We start from the raw sequence: 16,090 nt of genomic DNA on the forward strand, positions 1-16,090 counted from the left end.
GGCCCTTGGTCTAATCCAGCCCGAAAGGTCTTCTCTGATACCAATCATCGGTAGCCTGACCAAGAGTTCCTCCTCACTACAGGGCTAAGAATTAATGAAACAGAAGAGGATCACTAAACTAAGAGGCGGAAAATTACCCCGAAAGTGCGTTACGACCTAATGAATGTTACAGAACTGGAAGTTAAAAATAAGATTAATTTAGAATTATCCACGGTGGATAATACTCGGCGCGGTATATGATTCATCTCTTCGAAAATATTCACTTTAGAAACACATTCTCCTCTTTACCAGCCTATGTGTGAGGGGGAGGTGACTGGTGATTTTGCGCTTTTTGTGACTAGGAAAACAGAAATTCAGAGAAATCAAATGATGGTCCAAAGTTACACACATACACACAATTAGCAGCAGAGTTATTTAAATTTTCAATGAGTGGGATCATTCTTGCTTCCTGCATATTTAAAATGGTTGGGTTTTGCGTATTTATTAGAAGACACTGGTGCCAGATTTTCAGGGAAGTCTTGGGCCAGCCTGTGGGGACACACACCTTTTGAGAAATCGCATTTAGGTTCACCACGCAAAGTCCCTACCTGTGGGTTGGATCGCCCTGGAATTTAGAAAAAAAATAGCTGGTCTTTTTTTTTCAGGTGACCCAAATGAGCATCGAGTCAACCTTTAGCGCACATTCAGCCTTTGGCAAGGTAGAAGGGAGATTTGGGCCCCCCGGACCGTTAAATGGGAAGGCACTGGAGGTGTCAGGAAGCAGAGATTCAACCTGAGCCAGCTGCTGGGGAGGGGTGAGTAACCTCAGGACACCGGCCCCGGAGCCCAATTCATGAGGAAAATTTGGACAGTGCCACGTAAGATGCAGTATGGCTTAGTGGCTGGGCCTGGGAAGCGGAGGATGTGGGATCTAATCCCAGCCCCACTCTTTGTCTTCTGTGTGTTAAGTCACTTCACTTCTCTGTGCCTCAGTTTCCTCATCTGTAAAACGGGAATTCAGTATTTAGTATCACACCTACTTAGTCCCATTCATTCAATCGAATTCACTAAGCACTTACTGTGTACAGAGCGCTGTACTAAGCACTTGGGAGAGTACAATATAACAACAAACAGACCCATTCCCAGCCCACAACTAGCTTACAGTCTAGAGGGAGAGGCTGACATCTATCTCAATAAATAAATTACAGATATGTGCATAAGTGTCATGGGGGTCGGAGGGGGAATGAAGAAAGGGAGCAAGTCAAGAGTTTGGGGGAAGAGGAAAGGGGGGCCTAGTCATGGAAAGCCTCCTGGAAGAGATGTGCCTTCAATAAGGCTTTGAAGAAGAGAAGAGTAATTGACAGTCAGCAAGATAGACAAGATCGAGATAAAGTGAAAAGGTTAGAGGAGGGAAGCGTGTGGGCTGGGTTATACCAGGAGAGTAGCAAGGTAAGATAGGAGGGGGAAAAGTGAATGAGTGCTTTAAAGCCAATGGTGAGGAGTTTTTGTCTGATGCAGAGGTGGATGGCCAACCATTGGAGTTTCTTGAGAATTGGGGAAACACTTCCTGAACGTCTTCACGGAAAAATGATCCAGGCAGCAGAGTGAAGTATGGACTGGAGTGGGGAGGGACAGGAAGCTGGGAGGTCAGCTAGGAGGCTAATGCGGTATTCCAGGCCAGATAGGATAAGTGATCATCATAACGCGGTGGCAGTTTGAATGGAGAAGGGCAGATTTTAGTGATACTGTGAAGGTGGAACTCACAGGATTTAGTGATGGATTGAATATGTGGGTTAAATGAGAGAGAGGAGTCAAGCATAATGCCAAAGTCACGGGCTTGAAAGACAGGAAGGATGGGGGTGCCGTCTACAGTGAGGGAAAAGTGAAGGGGAGGACAGGGTTTGGGAGGGAAGGTAAGGAGTTCTGTTTTAGACATGGTAAACTTGAGATGATGGGAGGACAGCCAAGCAGAGATTTCTTGAAGGCAGGAAGAAATGCAAGACTGCAGGGAAGGAGAGAGATCAGGGCTGGAGATGTAAATTTTGGGTATCATCCACATTGTGGCAGCGGTTGAAGCCATGGGAGCAAATAATAATAATAGTAATGATGACATTTATTAAGCGCTTACTATGTGCAAATCACTGTTCTAAGCACTCTGGAGGATAAGGAGATAAGGTTGTCCCATGGAGAAGCAGCGTGGCTCAGTGGAAAGAGCCCGGGCTTTGGAGTCGGAGGTCATGGGTTCAAATCCCTGCTCCACCAACTGCCAGCTGTGTGACTTTGGGCAAGTCAATTCACTTCTCTGGGCCTCAGTTCCCTCATCTGTAAAATGGGGATTAAAACTGTGAGCCCCCCGTGGGACAAGCTGATCTCCATGTAACCTCCCCAGTGCTTAGAAGAGTACTTTGCACATAGTAAGCACTTAACAAATACCATCATCATTATTATTATTATATGGGGTTCACAGTTTTAATCCCCATTTCACAGATGAGGAAACTGAGGCCCAGAGAAGTGAAGTGACGTGCCCAAAGTCACCCAGCTGACAAGTGGCAGAACAGGAATTTGAACCTATGATCTCTGAATCCCAAGCCCTACGCTCTTTCCACTGAGCCACGCTGCTTCTCAAATGAGTTCTCCAAGGAAGTGGATGTAGGTGGAAAATAGAAGGGGTTCCAGAACTGAACCCTGAGGAACTCCCACAGTTAGGGGACGGGAGACAGAGGAGGAGCCTCCGAAGGAGACCGAGAGTGAGCAGCCAGAGACGTAAAAGGAGAACTAGGAGGGAACAGGATCAGAGAAGACAAGCTTGGGAATGTTTCCAGGAGAAGGAAGTGATAGCGTTGAAGGTGGCTGGGAGGCCGAGGAGGATTAGGATGGAATAGAGGCCGTTGGATTTGGCAAAAAGGAGATCACTGGTGACCTTTGAGAGGGCAGTTTCTGTGAAGTGAAGGGGATGGAAGCCAGATTGGAGGGTTCAAAGAGAGAATTGGAGGAGAGGAATCTGAGAGAGCGGGTGTATACAACTCACTCAAGGATTTTGGAGAGGAATGATAGAAGGGAGATGGGGCGATAACTGGAGGGAGCCGTGAGGTCCAGGGAGGGTTTTTTAGGATAGGGAAGACAGGGACTGTCTCTTGTATCTTGTAATGTATCTTGTATCTACCTTAGCACTTACCATATGTAACCACTTAACAAATACCACAAATACCACAATTATTATCAAAGTAGGGGGAGTGTTTCCTCGATCTCTGCCAGTGAGCTGGCACCCTTAGCTTCTGCTCTGAGGGAGTGAGGCAGAGGTGAAGTATTCATCCTCCCTGGTTGTAGAAACTTCTGAGGGGAAGATTAGCATAAACAGTGGAAAGAACAATTCCACCCTGAGATTGCAGAAGATGGTCCTAGCTCAGGACCTGAGCCATCATCTGTACCACTCCCCTGCCACGCAGATAAACAACAAAACTCTCCAGGAGGGCCAACCCCCTTTTCTCTTCAAAACTTATTCCAATGCTCTTTCTGGAATTCCCTCCTGAAATTTTTCTGGCTTTCAGCCTCTCAGCAAACACGAAAGAAGACTTGCCAGTATCTTCCTCAGAAGGGACCATAAGATCTGTTTTCGCACCCAATCTTGTGGCTGATCAAAATCGATACTGCCTTGCTCCAACCCCCTGACAGGAGATGATGCCTTCAGCACTTTCATCCCCCTTTCTCCCCAATTCTACCAGCACTTAGTGGCTCAATGGAGCCTTCAAACTACAATAAGGCAGTTATTCCACCCTCTCAGCTTTCCCTTCCCCAGACTAATCATGCCTAATTTTTTTTATGTTATTTGAAAAGTGCTTACTATGTGCCAGACACCGTACTAAGGGCTGGAGTAGATTCTAGACTGTGAGCCCATTGTTGGGCTGTGATCATCCCTATATGTTGCCGATTTCTACTTCCCAAACACTTAGTACAGTGCCCTGCATGCAGTAAGCACTCAATAAATACGATTGAATGAATGAATACAAGCTAATCAGGTCGGACACAATCCACATCCCACATAAGACTCACTATCTTAATCCCCATTTTACAAATGAGGTAAGGCACAGAGCAGTTAAGTGGCTTGCCCAAAGCCACACAGCAGGGGCGAAGCTGGGATTAGGAGCAAGCTCAATCCAGTACTGAGTCTCCTACTTCCTAATTCTCCAGTTCCCAATAATTTGTCTTAGGGTCCTCTTTTCCAAACCTTGAATCATCATTGTTCCTCTCTGAGTGTTTTCCAATTTTTCCACAACCTGTTTAAAACCTGGTTACCAAACCAGAACCAAATACCCAAACAAGTCTGATCCTGGCCAAGTGAAGCCAAGTGAAGTCAAAGGATGCTCTCTGGCTCTTGAATCTGTTTGGGCCATCATTCTTCCCTTTTTTTTATCTAGGTCACTTTCAGTTTTGCGTCCACCTTCTGCAGTGACCAGCATCCCCGCTCATCAGCACATTTGATGAGCAGAGAATCAATTGGCCAATTCAAGTCATCAGTCGAGATATTAAGCAGAAGCGGCTTGCAAGATGAATTCAATGGAGACACGATTGGGTGTGTTTCCCCCCCCCCCATATGGCTTCAAGTATTTCTTCCCACTGCATCCTAGATGTGACAGAACACCACTGGAGGAAATAGAAGTGTGACCAGGATGGTCAGGGAGATGGAGAAATACTTATTTCTGAAAGATGCGGGGGTCCAGTCTGAAGGGACTGTACAGGATAAAAGGAAACATAATTAAAATCTAGAAAATCCTGAACAGTAAATGTAGGGATCATTATTCTCCACAAACAGAATTGTCGGTCACCAAATCCCAATACACCAGGGAAGTAGGGGGCATCCACTTTAGTTTGAGAGAAGTTATTACTATAATTATCAAGTGCTATCGAGTCACTTCCAATTCATAGTGACTCTATGGAAGTATTTTTTCCAGAATGTCCTATCTTCTGACATAATCCATAACTTTGCTAATGGTTCTTCCAATATCGTTGTTATGCTTTCTAGCCATCTAGCAGCTGGTCTGACTCTTCCGCGCTTTCCCTGGACTTTTCCTCACATTAATATCTTCTTCAGAGAATTAGTTCTCCTGATGGTGTGTCCAAATTTTGCTAATCTAGGTCGAGTCATTTGACCTTCCGAAGACTGCATTGGCTTAATTTGCTCCAAAACCCATGTGTTTGTTTTGGGGGGGCAGTCCTCCCCAACTCCCCACAGAAACAAACAAGATGGAAACTCTTAGTTGTCACAAGAAGCTGTGCAGGCAGAAAATAAAAAGGAGGGTAAGTAGTCCTAGATGTTTCCTTGAAGGAAAGAAGAAGTCTATTTGGGAAGGCAACCATCTTACTCCTATCCATGCATCTTCTGCTACTGTTGGAGAAAGGATAATGGGTCGGATAGACAACTGATCTATCCAGTTTAGGCAAATCCTGGGTTATAATCAGCAGTGAGGCATGATCAGGGCGAGCTTTAGATAGTTAAATAAGACACAACATCTCCCCAGAGCTCCTCACGATGAGGTCAGCTACTGGGAACCTCACAAAGATGATGGCCTCATGGGATCTCCAAATGATGGCCACCACTAAGGGCCTCCCAAGGACGGCTGCACCACTGGCCTTCCCAAAGATAGTAACAGAATGGAATGGAATGGTCTCAAGCTGAGCTGCCCAGTGTGCCCTGGGAGGAGGGTATTATCATTACGTGGCGGTGATGGGGAAATACGGTTCAGCGAAACATTGCACGTGATGGTCTGGTGTTACATTATCATCAATCGTATTTATTGAGCACTTACTATGTGCAGAGCATGGGCGGGTTCAGTGGGATACAGCGATGGCAAACAGAACGGGGACCGGGAGCACGCCGCAGATTTCTCCTCTCCCTCGGAGCAGCTGAAAGTCCAAAGCCAGCCTTGGCTAAGGTGGGCTGTTGCTAAGGATGGTGTTAAATTTCACGTATTCGAGGGCAGAAGAGCCCACACGCTCCACTCCTCTGGAGCCAGCCTATTCACTGTGCCCCGCTCTCGTCTATCTCGCCGCTGATCCATTTCCCATGTCCTCCCTCTAGGCTGGAACTCCCTCCCCATCCATAGATGCCAGATCACCACTCTGTCCGCCTTCAAAGCACAACTAAGGTCACATCTTCTCTGTGAGGCCTTCCCCACTTAAGCCCTCTTTTCCTTAGCTCGCTCGCCCTTCTACATCGTCTATGCACTTGGATCTGTGACCTGTGGACATTTGATAGTCACTCCACCCTCAACCCCAATGCACTTATGTACATACCTTGAAATTATTTTGATAAAATACTAATTGATTTATATTAATGCCTGTCTTCCCCTTTAGACTCTAAGCTCATTATGGGCAGGGAACGTGTTGCCAATTCTGTTTATTGTACTCTCCTTAGGACTTTGAACAGTGCTCTGCACATATTAAGTGCTCAATAAATACCACTGAATGATCGATTTATTGAAATAGCAGGGCACCCTCTGCTCCTCTGCCGCTAACCTCCTCACTGTACCTCGTTCTCACCCGTCCTGCCGTCGACCCTCGGCCCACGTCCTTCCCCTGGCCAGAATGCCCTCCCTCCACGCATTCATTCATTCAATTGTATTTATTGAGTGCTTACTGTGTGCAGAGCACTGTACTAAGCACTTGGGAAGTACAAGTTGGCAACATATAGAGACGGTCCCTACCCAAAAGCAGGCTCACAGTTTAGAAGGGGGAGACGGACAACAAAACAAAACACATCCGCCAAGCTAGCTCTCTTCTTCCCTTCAAAGCCCTACTGAGAGCTCACCTCCTCCAGGAGGCCTTCCCAGACTGAGCCCCCTTTTTCCTCTCCTCATTCCCCTTCCCCCCCACCCTACTTCCTTCCCCTCCCCACAGCACCTGTATATATATTTGTACAGATTTGTTTATTCATTACTTGTACATATTTACTATCTATTTTGTTAAGATGTGCATATAGCTTTAATTCTATTTGTTCTGACGATTTTGACACTTGTCTATGTGTTTTGTTTTGTTGTCTGTCTCCGTTCTCTAGACTGTGCACGCGTTGTTGGGTAGGGACCGGCTCTATATGTTGCCGACTTGTACTTCCCAAATGCTTAGTACAGTGCTCTGCACACAGTAAGTGCTCAATAAATATGATTGAATGAATGAATAAATGAATGAGAGAGGACTGCAGAACTGATCAGTTCAGTGTGATATGCAGAAAAGCCTGGCCTGGTCTGCATTTTGTACGTACTTATCTAGTGGAGAGATGAGGTCTTTCTTTAGTGAACGCCTGCCATTCTAAGATAGCATATTGGAGGTATTATGTCCTGTGTTCAAAGCACGTGAAACTGTATTCAGGGATACATACCACAGGCTTTTCGGAAACTTTTAGCAAAAGGCCATTTCTGATGCTGCGTTCTGCTCCTGGGCTTTTGACCCCATTTCGGCGATAATAAACCGGCCCAAATAACTTCCCTGCCACGAGGGAGAAGAAAATGACAAGGCTCTCAGGTTCCAGAGATGGTGTGTGCACTTCAGCTGGTGGTGAGGAGAAGAATGTCTAATGAGTCTGGAGTGCTTGAAAATTTCCAGGACACTCTCATGCTGCAGCAGCCCTGTTTTCCATTTTGGCTAAACTAATTGATACCAGAAGAGATCCACGTTGTGGCATTTTGCTGTTTCCGCTATCTGTGTCAGAAGAAAGCTTTGTTGGAATTTCAGGGCCTCATTTAACCCTTAGAACCCTCTAGATTGGGGTATTGAAGTTATCTAGGTTGTACCCCGAGAGAGAAAACAGCATTGGAAAAGAGGGATGTAGAGGGACTTTTGCGACCACTGGATTAGGATGGGAGAAGCCTGAAACTCCTCTCCTCTAGCTAAAAGGCCCTGTTGCTCTTAGTTATCATTGTCATCACCACATAGACTCGTTATTTCCGTCTTTCTCAACTACCAGTAGCAAACCCCTCCGACCTTATTCCTAAATTGCGAACCCCTGGAGGCCAGAGATTCTGTCTTTCATTCATGCATCCTTTTCCTCGCATTTTACATGCTATAGGGGTTTACTGAATACTCTAAATAGTTAAGTATACATCCAGTGAGCATGTCTTCTAGACTGTGAGCCTGTTGTTGGGGAGGGTCCGTCTCTATATGTTGCCAACTTGCAGTTCCCAAGCGCTCAGTACAGTGCTCTGCACATAGTAAGTGCTCAATAAATACAATTGAATGAATGAACGACTGAATGAACTTGTGAACTGTTGAGTGCGTGAGCAATTATTAATTTACAAAGGCTCGAAGGCCCAGAGAACAAAGAATGTCACTGAAGCCATGCTCACTGTAACACAGCTAGACTGGGTAGAGCGTGTGAAGAGAATGAATGACAGTTGGGTTGTCAAACAACTCCTCTATGGGGTGTTAAGAACCCCAAAGCCAGGGGAGTAGAGGAAACAGTGTAAGGACACAACAAAACAAAGCTTCAGACAAGACTATCACGTGAAATCTGGGAGTCAATTACTGAGGACACTGCCATCAGAGTGCCTCGTTTTGATCGAAAGAGCCATAAGGAATGAGAGACAAGGAAGCAAAAAAGAAAACAATGGCAGGTGCAGCAAACATTAAGCACGACCACACAACAAGGGCAGCTATTTTGTGTACCCAGTGTGGCTGGGACCGTGGATATTTCACTGGCTGTTAGTGGAGACTTCTTCCAACACAGAGAACTACGTACCGCGAGGTTCAGAGTGGGGAGGGCTGTGCTGAACCGTTCGTGTGCATGGGCCCGATGATGGCTTCACATCCCAGAAAGGCTCAAATCCATCTTGCCACTCCGAGCTTTCCAAGAAGAAATACAGAAAAAATGAAAAAGCTAAGAAACTGCGCACCAGCCGAGAGCTGACAGCAAAGCATATGGCTGTTCTTTCGGAACAGTTTGAGCTTGAAGATTCGACATTCTCACCAGAAAATGAAGATCGTTGGCTCCTAGGTAGGTCAACTTTTAATTAGCTGGAACTCTGAAAGGTCTCTGTGGATGAATCGCTCTGTGCGGACTGAGTGTTATTGTTGAAAACATTGATGGAGATGAATAGGTGGAGAATATTTAAAAGCGAAAATCGAAAATTTGAAGTGTTAACATTTGCAATAATAACATCAAATAGAAATGAGTAGGTGAGAATGCACAATTTTTACTTTTAACAGAAGAGTGTTGCCTAATGGAGAGAGCACAGGCCTGGGTGTCAAAAGACCTGGGTTCTAATTCTGGCTCTACCACCTGCCTGCCGTGAGTCCCTAGGCAATTCAGCTAACTTCTGTGTGCCTCAGTTTGTTTAAAATGGGGATTCAATACCTGTCCTCCCTCCTACTTAGACTGGGAGCCCTATATGAGATAAGGACTGTGTCCAGCCTGATTATCTTGATTCTGCCTCAGTACTTAGTACAGTGTTTGGTATATAGTAAGTGCTCAGCAATTACCACAAAAATTTTAATGACTGTCACATTAAAGGAAATGTCCAGGTATGATGGAAGAAATCACCACTATTTTTTTTTTTTACTTAAATACAACCACCATTTGTGAATATACACCTACTTAACTGTTCTTGGCTTTTGAAGACAATGCTAGTGATAATAAGACCATATCCATGTGTGCGAGATTAGCCGATTAAACCACCACGGTACCAACACACTCTGCGACATTATTTGCCCTTAAGGAATAAATACAACCTTGGCCAATCACTTAACTTCTCTGTACCTCAGTTACCTCATTTGTAAAATGGGGATTAAAATAGCGAGTCCCATATGGGCATAGACTAGGTCCAACCAGATTAGCTTGTATCCACTCCATCTCTTAACTCCGTGTCTGATACATAGTAAGCACTTAAATACTATTAAAAATTTAATAAAAAAGAATAGTAACTGCTCTTCGGCTGTCTTTAAGAGGACCTGTCTCTTCTGGTCTGACTCTTAGTATCTGATTTTACTGAAAGCTTTGCTCAAAGAAAGCCATGTCTCTGCTCATTCTTGTCTATTAGTCTGGTCTGTCTGTTGCTATGGTCTCCCCAAAGCCCACCATTATTTTTGAGAGTCTGCTTTATTATCTGCTTTAGTTAAGTCAACTTCTCTGTGCCTCAGTTACCTCATCTGTAAAATGAGGATTAAGACTGTGAGCCCCACGTGGGACAACCTGATCACCTTGTAAACTCCCCAGTGCTCAGAACAGTGCTTTGCACATAGTAAGCACTTAACAAATGCCATCATCATTATTATTATTATTAATCCCTGCTCAGCCACTTGTCTTCTGTGGGACCTTATCTTCTCCGTGCCTCAGTTTATTCCTCTGAAAATTGGAAATTCAGCACCTGTTCTCCCCCCTCCTTAGACTGTAAGCCCCAAGTGAGACAGGGACTGTGTCTGAGTGTCTACCTCAGGGCTTGGCACATAATAAATACTCAACAAACTCCACACTTATTATTATTTCTCTTAGATAATGTCTCCTCCCCATCGACCCCACAAGCCAGCACCTAGCCACTGTCCCTTACTGGAGAATGGTAGGTTTATGGATGCAGAGGATTTAGAGGGAGATGGGGTAGGGGTGTTGTCCCTCTCCTCCCTTTCTCCCTAAATCGGCAGTGTTTGACTGTGCTGGGTGGGGAAAGGGGAGAGAGGCCTTCATCCCCTCACAAGTGGGCCTCCATTTGATAGGGGAAAAAAAAATCAATGGAATCACTCCATTCCTCCCTCTTCCTCCAGAAGCTCTCCTCGCCTCCTACTCGCTTCCACCAATGAAATAATCATAATAAAATCCCTAAAATAAGAAGCGCATAGGTAGAATAAACTGCATTATTTAATCATTAGAATTCATCAAATATCGCTTATCCATGTAATCATGGAGCAGAGTGAGCAAATGAAAGTTGGAGAGCAATTGGACAGTCCATTGCTCCAGCTCTCAGGGCTAATCTGAGCGATATTTTCTTTTTTCCTTGCTGTTTCCTTCCCACCCTTCTCCCCTGATCTCTAGCAGAGCCGAAGAGAAAACCTCCATGGAAGAGTGTCCTTGTTACAAGGAAGGATGCCCTCATTACAGAAATACTCCCTTGTGAAAGTCAACCGAGAGTCAAGGAATGAATGAGCATTAGTCAGTCAGTCAACCGTATTTACTGAGTGCTTACAATGTGCAGAGCACTGTGCTAAGCTAAGACAATAATATAACAGGCAAATTCCCTGCCCACCATTCATAGATGATTTTTATTTTCTGTACAGTAGCCTACATCTTTTCTCCTACTCAGTCGCTCTGAGCCTTGCCCACATTAGCCTAGTGGATAGAGCACGGGCCTGGGAGGACCTGGGTTCTAATCCTGGCCCCACCATTTGTCTGCTGTGTGACCTTGGGCAAGTCACTTCACTTCTCTGGGCCTCAGTTCACCTCATCTGGGTAATGGCGATTGAGATCGCGAGCCCCACGTGGGACAGGGACTGTGTCCGATTTTATTTATTTGATTTATTTGTTGTATCCCAATGCTGTTGGTCAGCCCGAAAACCTGGACCTTGAACTGGGCGGCCCCCTCTGGGGAGAGGACAGTCGGATGGCCGAGACCGCAACCGGAGGGAAGACCACTCGTCCCGGACTCTCCAGTCAGCTGTGAGCGGAGCACCATTGACCACTGGATACACGGCGAATTGCCAAATTCACTTTCCAAGCACTTAGTACAGTGCTCTGTTCACAGTAAGCCCTCATAAGTACGATTGAATGACCGAATGAATGAACTGAAGCACAGAGAAGTGAACTGACTTGTCCGAGGACATACAGCTGACAAATGGCAGATGGAGGATTAGAACCCAAAACCTCTGACTCCCAGCCTGGCAGCTTAATGTTCTCCCCAGAGTGTACTTCCTAGACAGAACCCTTTTCAATGATGTTCTCATAGACAAGGAAGTAAAAATCAGAATAAAAAAAAATCTGTGAGGTTGGCAAAGAGACTGCAATGGCGATGGGAAAGCAAACGCCATACAGAACTGAAGAGCAATAAGCCCACTGTGGTGTCCAACTATCCAGCTGGATTGCGTCCTGGAGGTATTTCCAAAAAACAACCCAGCTTCCCGAGCAATTTCACCAACGCCATCTGCAAACCGTACTCACCATCAAATAGCAGGATGAGATTGTCCACGAAGTCCTAAAATGCTAATCAGCAATGTGACAATAGTCATGACGGTGCAACTCCAGTTAACAAGACGTGTGAAGAAACTGAATGAGATCAGAATACTCTCCAGGTGAATGCGACCCTGAGTTGATGGGAGGGACTACAGATAGCAAGAGGATCTTTCAAAACTCATTGCCAGCCCTGTAAGCAGCGAGCAGAGCCAGCTCTCCAGTCATGATGTGCTTTTGAACAGGTCCTTTCTGCAAAAACCACACAAGCAGATGGGATTTCACTGCCGGCTGTGTTGCCTAAGAAAGGAAAAGTGTCCATTACATGAGCGTATGTCAATATGCATTTGTAGGTGAATCCTTGGCACAGGTGCTATGCTAAAAAAGCCTTCAGCTTTTCATTCGTTTCTATTTATTGAGCGCTTACTGTGGGCAGAGCACCGTACTAAGCACTTGGAAGAGTGCTATAGTGTACTATAACAATAAACAGACACATTCCCTGACCATTTGATGGGAGTCTAGTCCCATGGAAAGAGCATGTGGCTAAGAGTCAGAAGGCCTGGGATTTGGTTCCAGTTCTGACAATGACCAGCTGTGTGTTATGTAGAAAAAAAAGCATTTTACTCGTACTTAAAAAGCAAGATGAACTTTCAGCTGGAGTTGTGGGGTTCAGCCTAAACCCATTTAGGTTTTCTTCAAAGCACTCTCCTCCAGACTGATTTTGCCATTTACTGAAGTTCACATAGTTCCAGGATGAAAGCTCTCCCAGAATCCAGAGTTTAAAATGTGATAAATTAGAATCAGTGCCGCTACAAACACTCCAGTACATAGAAAAATTTTCTCCAGAGATGAATTTGTCACCTTGGCTTGAAAATGACAACAAAATCACCGAAAATGTCCCAGGAAACTATGGTCTATTGCTTGGGAGAAAGTTATTTGCTGATTTTGCCCATTTGAGAAGTTTCAGTGGGCAATGCAGAGAGCCAGTAGTAAGTACCGTCGGCCTCAATTAAAAGTTAGATCGGATCTACATGTTTTCCTCATTTTTGAAACTGAATCGAATGATGAGCAGTTTTTGGTATAGTTGCTGGAAAGGAGTACAGGAAGGAGGTGTGTCAGCCCATCTTTTTAAAGGAAAGGGAATGCTAACAAAGTTAATATTTTCATTTCCACTATTCTAGCAAATTTTAATTCTGAGCAGAAAAGAATTGTCATCGTCATGGGTGTCAAATTTCAGTCCAGAAATATTTTCATAAATGTCTTATTCTCCATACTGTGTTGGTGAATTCAAGTTGATTTCATCTTCCTCAAAAACGTGCAATTAAGCTTTCCAATCCCATACGGTCCACTGATTTTTCTCCACATTTCAGCATACCCGCCTACACATGATTTGTAATCTCCAGGAAAATCAGTTCTAGGGATTGCTGGTGGATTTGGGAATTAATTCCGACAACAGTATTTATTGAATGCTTAGTATGTGCCGAGTGCTGTATTAAGCACACGGGAGACTGCAATACAACAGAGCTGGTAGAATAAACTAATCGGGGGAGGTTTGTTGGAGGAGGTGAGATTTTTCACTTATGTTGCACATCATTTATTTTAATGTCTGTCTCCCCCTCTAGACTGTAAGCGCCTTTAGTGCAGGGAACATGTCTAGCAACTCTGTCGTAGAAGCAGCTTGGCTCAGTGGAAAGAGCTCCGGCTTTGGAGTCAGAGTTCATGGGTTCAAATCCCAGCTCCGCCACTTATCAGCTGGGTGACTTTGGGCAAGTCATTTCACTTCTCTGGGCCTCGGTTACCTCATCTGTAAAATGGGGATTAAGATTGTGAGCCCCACATGAGACAACCTGATCGCCTTGTATCCTCCCCAGCGCTTAGAACAGAGCTTTGCACATAGTAAGCACTTAAATACCAAAATAATAATAATAATAAAACTTCCCCCAGTTAATTTCCCAACCTTCTGAGCCAGATCATTCTTTCAGCCATTGCTCGTCTTTACAGACGTACCCCCTTCTTAGCACTTACACATATATTTTTGTTCACTGTATTTATTTTGCCCAGTCTATTTGTAAATATTATTGTGCCTGCCTCTCCCATTAGATCATAAACTATCCATAGGCAGGGAATGCGTCACTTTGTTGTTCTGTACTTCTGAAGCAGCTAGTTTATTGCACCGCATTATAGGTAGACACTCAAATGGTACTATTACTACTAATTATTATTACTCCTCATTCTCCTCCTGCTACAATCCTCCATGAGGCAACTTAAAATATTTGAGAGAGCCTAGGTTTCCTATAACTTCCAATAGAAGAAGCAACATGGCTTAGTGGAAAGACCATGAGCTTGGGATGTGGGTTCTAATCCTGCTCCGCCATTTGTCTGCTGCGTGCTCTTAGGTAAGCCAATTAACTTATCTGTGCCTCTGTTACCTCATCTGTAAAATGGGGATTAAGGCTGTGAGCCCCACATGGGACAACCTGATTACCTTAGAACAGTGCTTGGCACATAGTAAGTGCTTAACAAATACCATAATAATTAATAATAATTCAGTCATCCCAGGAGGAAGAGATAAATGGAAGACTTGAACTCTCCATTCAAATTCAAGAAAGGAAACAAGCCAAGGGAGTTGGTGGGAGCCAATATAAAGTCTACAAAAATCTTTAGTTTATTAGAATTATTATTGTGCCTTTCGTAGAAGGACTGGCAAACTACCAGATCGAGGGAAAAAGACAACTCAGCCCTCCGCAATGGATAGGTTTAAATCTGTATTTTCCCAGGTTTTATGGCAAACCATCCAAAATAACAGAACATTTGGATGCATTGATGAGCACACAGAGCTGACAAATTTATTGACATGAACCCAGCAGCTGAGCTAGTAAGGTGAGAACACACTGTGATTTCCATGAAAAAAAGGTTTACACTTCGTTGATGCTGAAATGTCAGGGATAATTGAACAACTCACAGCAGCTTCATCTTAAACGCAAATGGGAGAAATTGCCATGTTAGTTTAAAATCCAAAAAGAAAGGCAAATGTACCCAAGATGAAGAGCCAGGCTGAGGCCATATTAGCTCTGCAAAGAGTGAAATCGCGTCAAATGAAAGTTGCAGAAAGGTCACGTTGGAGATTCTTTTACAGGAAACAATTTCTGTCGCCGCCCTGAGGGACGCGGTTCTGAAATGTTTGCTCTCTCTTTTAATCATCAGGAAGATCAATGCACCTGTTCCACCTGCTCTAGATTTCACCCAATTAAGACAATTACTGGATACTAATTCGGGCGTGTTAGAAAGCGAAGGGGGCTCATTCATTATTTATTCCATTTTCTGCAGTCACGATTCCGGTAGAAGTTGTTCAGAATTGAAGACCTGCCAGGGCAGTTGTCTAAGCAGAGATGCATCGTCCTCTGCAGATGGAGCAGGGTGGCATTCTCGATTCAGGATTTCTGCAAGCAGCAGCGCTTCGACATTGCCTCAAATGCTTATGGTTCTTGGGCCGATTACGGAGGTCGCCTGCTAATTAAACTGCACCAGGTTTGTGGGGAACTGGAACCTTCCATCAATTGAAACCCCTCACCCCCTTGTTGACGTTACGCCTCTTGGCTCCCATTCACTTCGCCCATTAGCTCACTGTTTTGTCCTTCAGGAAAATGGCTGTTAATTCCATGTTACATTTCCACTCTTCTGCAAAATCTGGTCATTGCATTTTTAATAGACGCGGGATGCATTTCTGTATTTCAGCGTGGACTGTATCATGTGGCCATATAATCCTGCCTGACAGATATCCAAGAAGCAGCCAACAGCACTCTGGAGGCTCTTTCACAGTTAGTTGCATACAAATAAAGGAAAAGAATGTGTGGTGCTGTTTTTCCAGTAGAAAAACACACTGAAGATTCTCCATAGCGTTCCTTGAACATTTTAAATCATTTCAGAACTTGTTTTTATTTTGGAAAACAGAAAGCAGTCCATCGGAAGCTT

Source organism: Tachyglossus aculeatus, chromosome 9 (assembly GCF_015852505.1).
Source record: "Tachyglossus aculeatus isolate mTacAcu1 chromosome 9, mTacAcu1.pri, whole genome shotgun sequence".
Classification (NCBI taxonomy): Eukaryota; Metazoa; Chordata; class Mammalia; order Monotremata; family Tachyglossidae; genus Tachyglossus; species Tachyglossus aculeatus.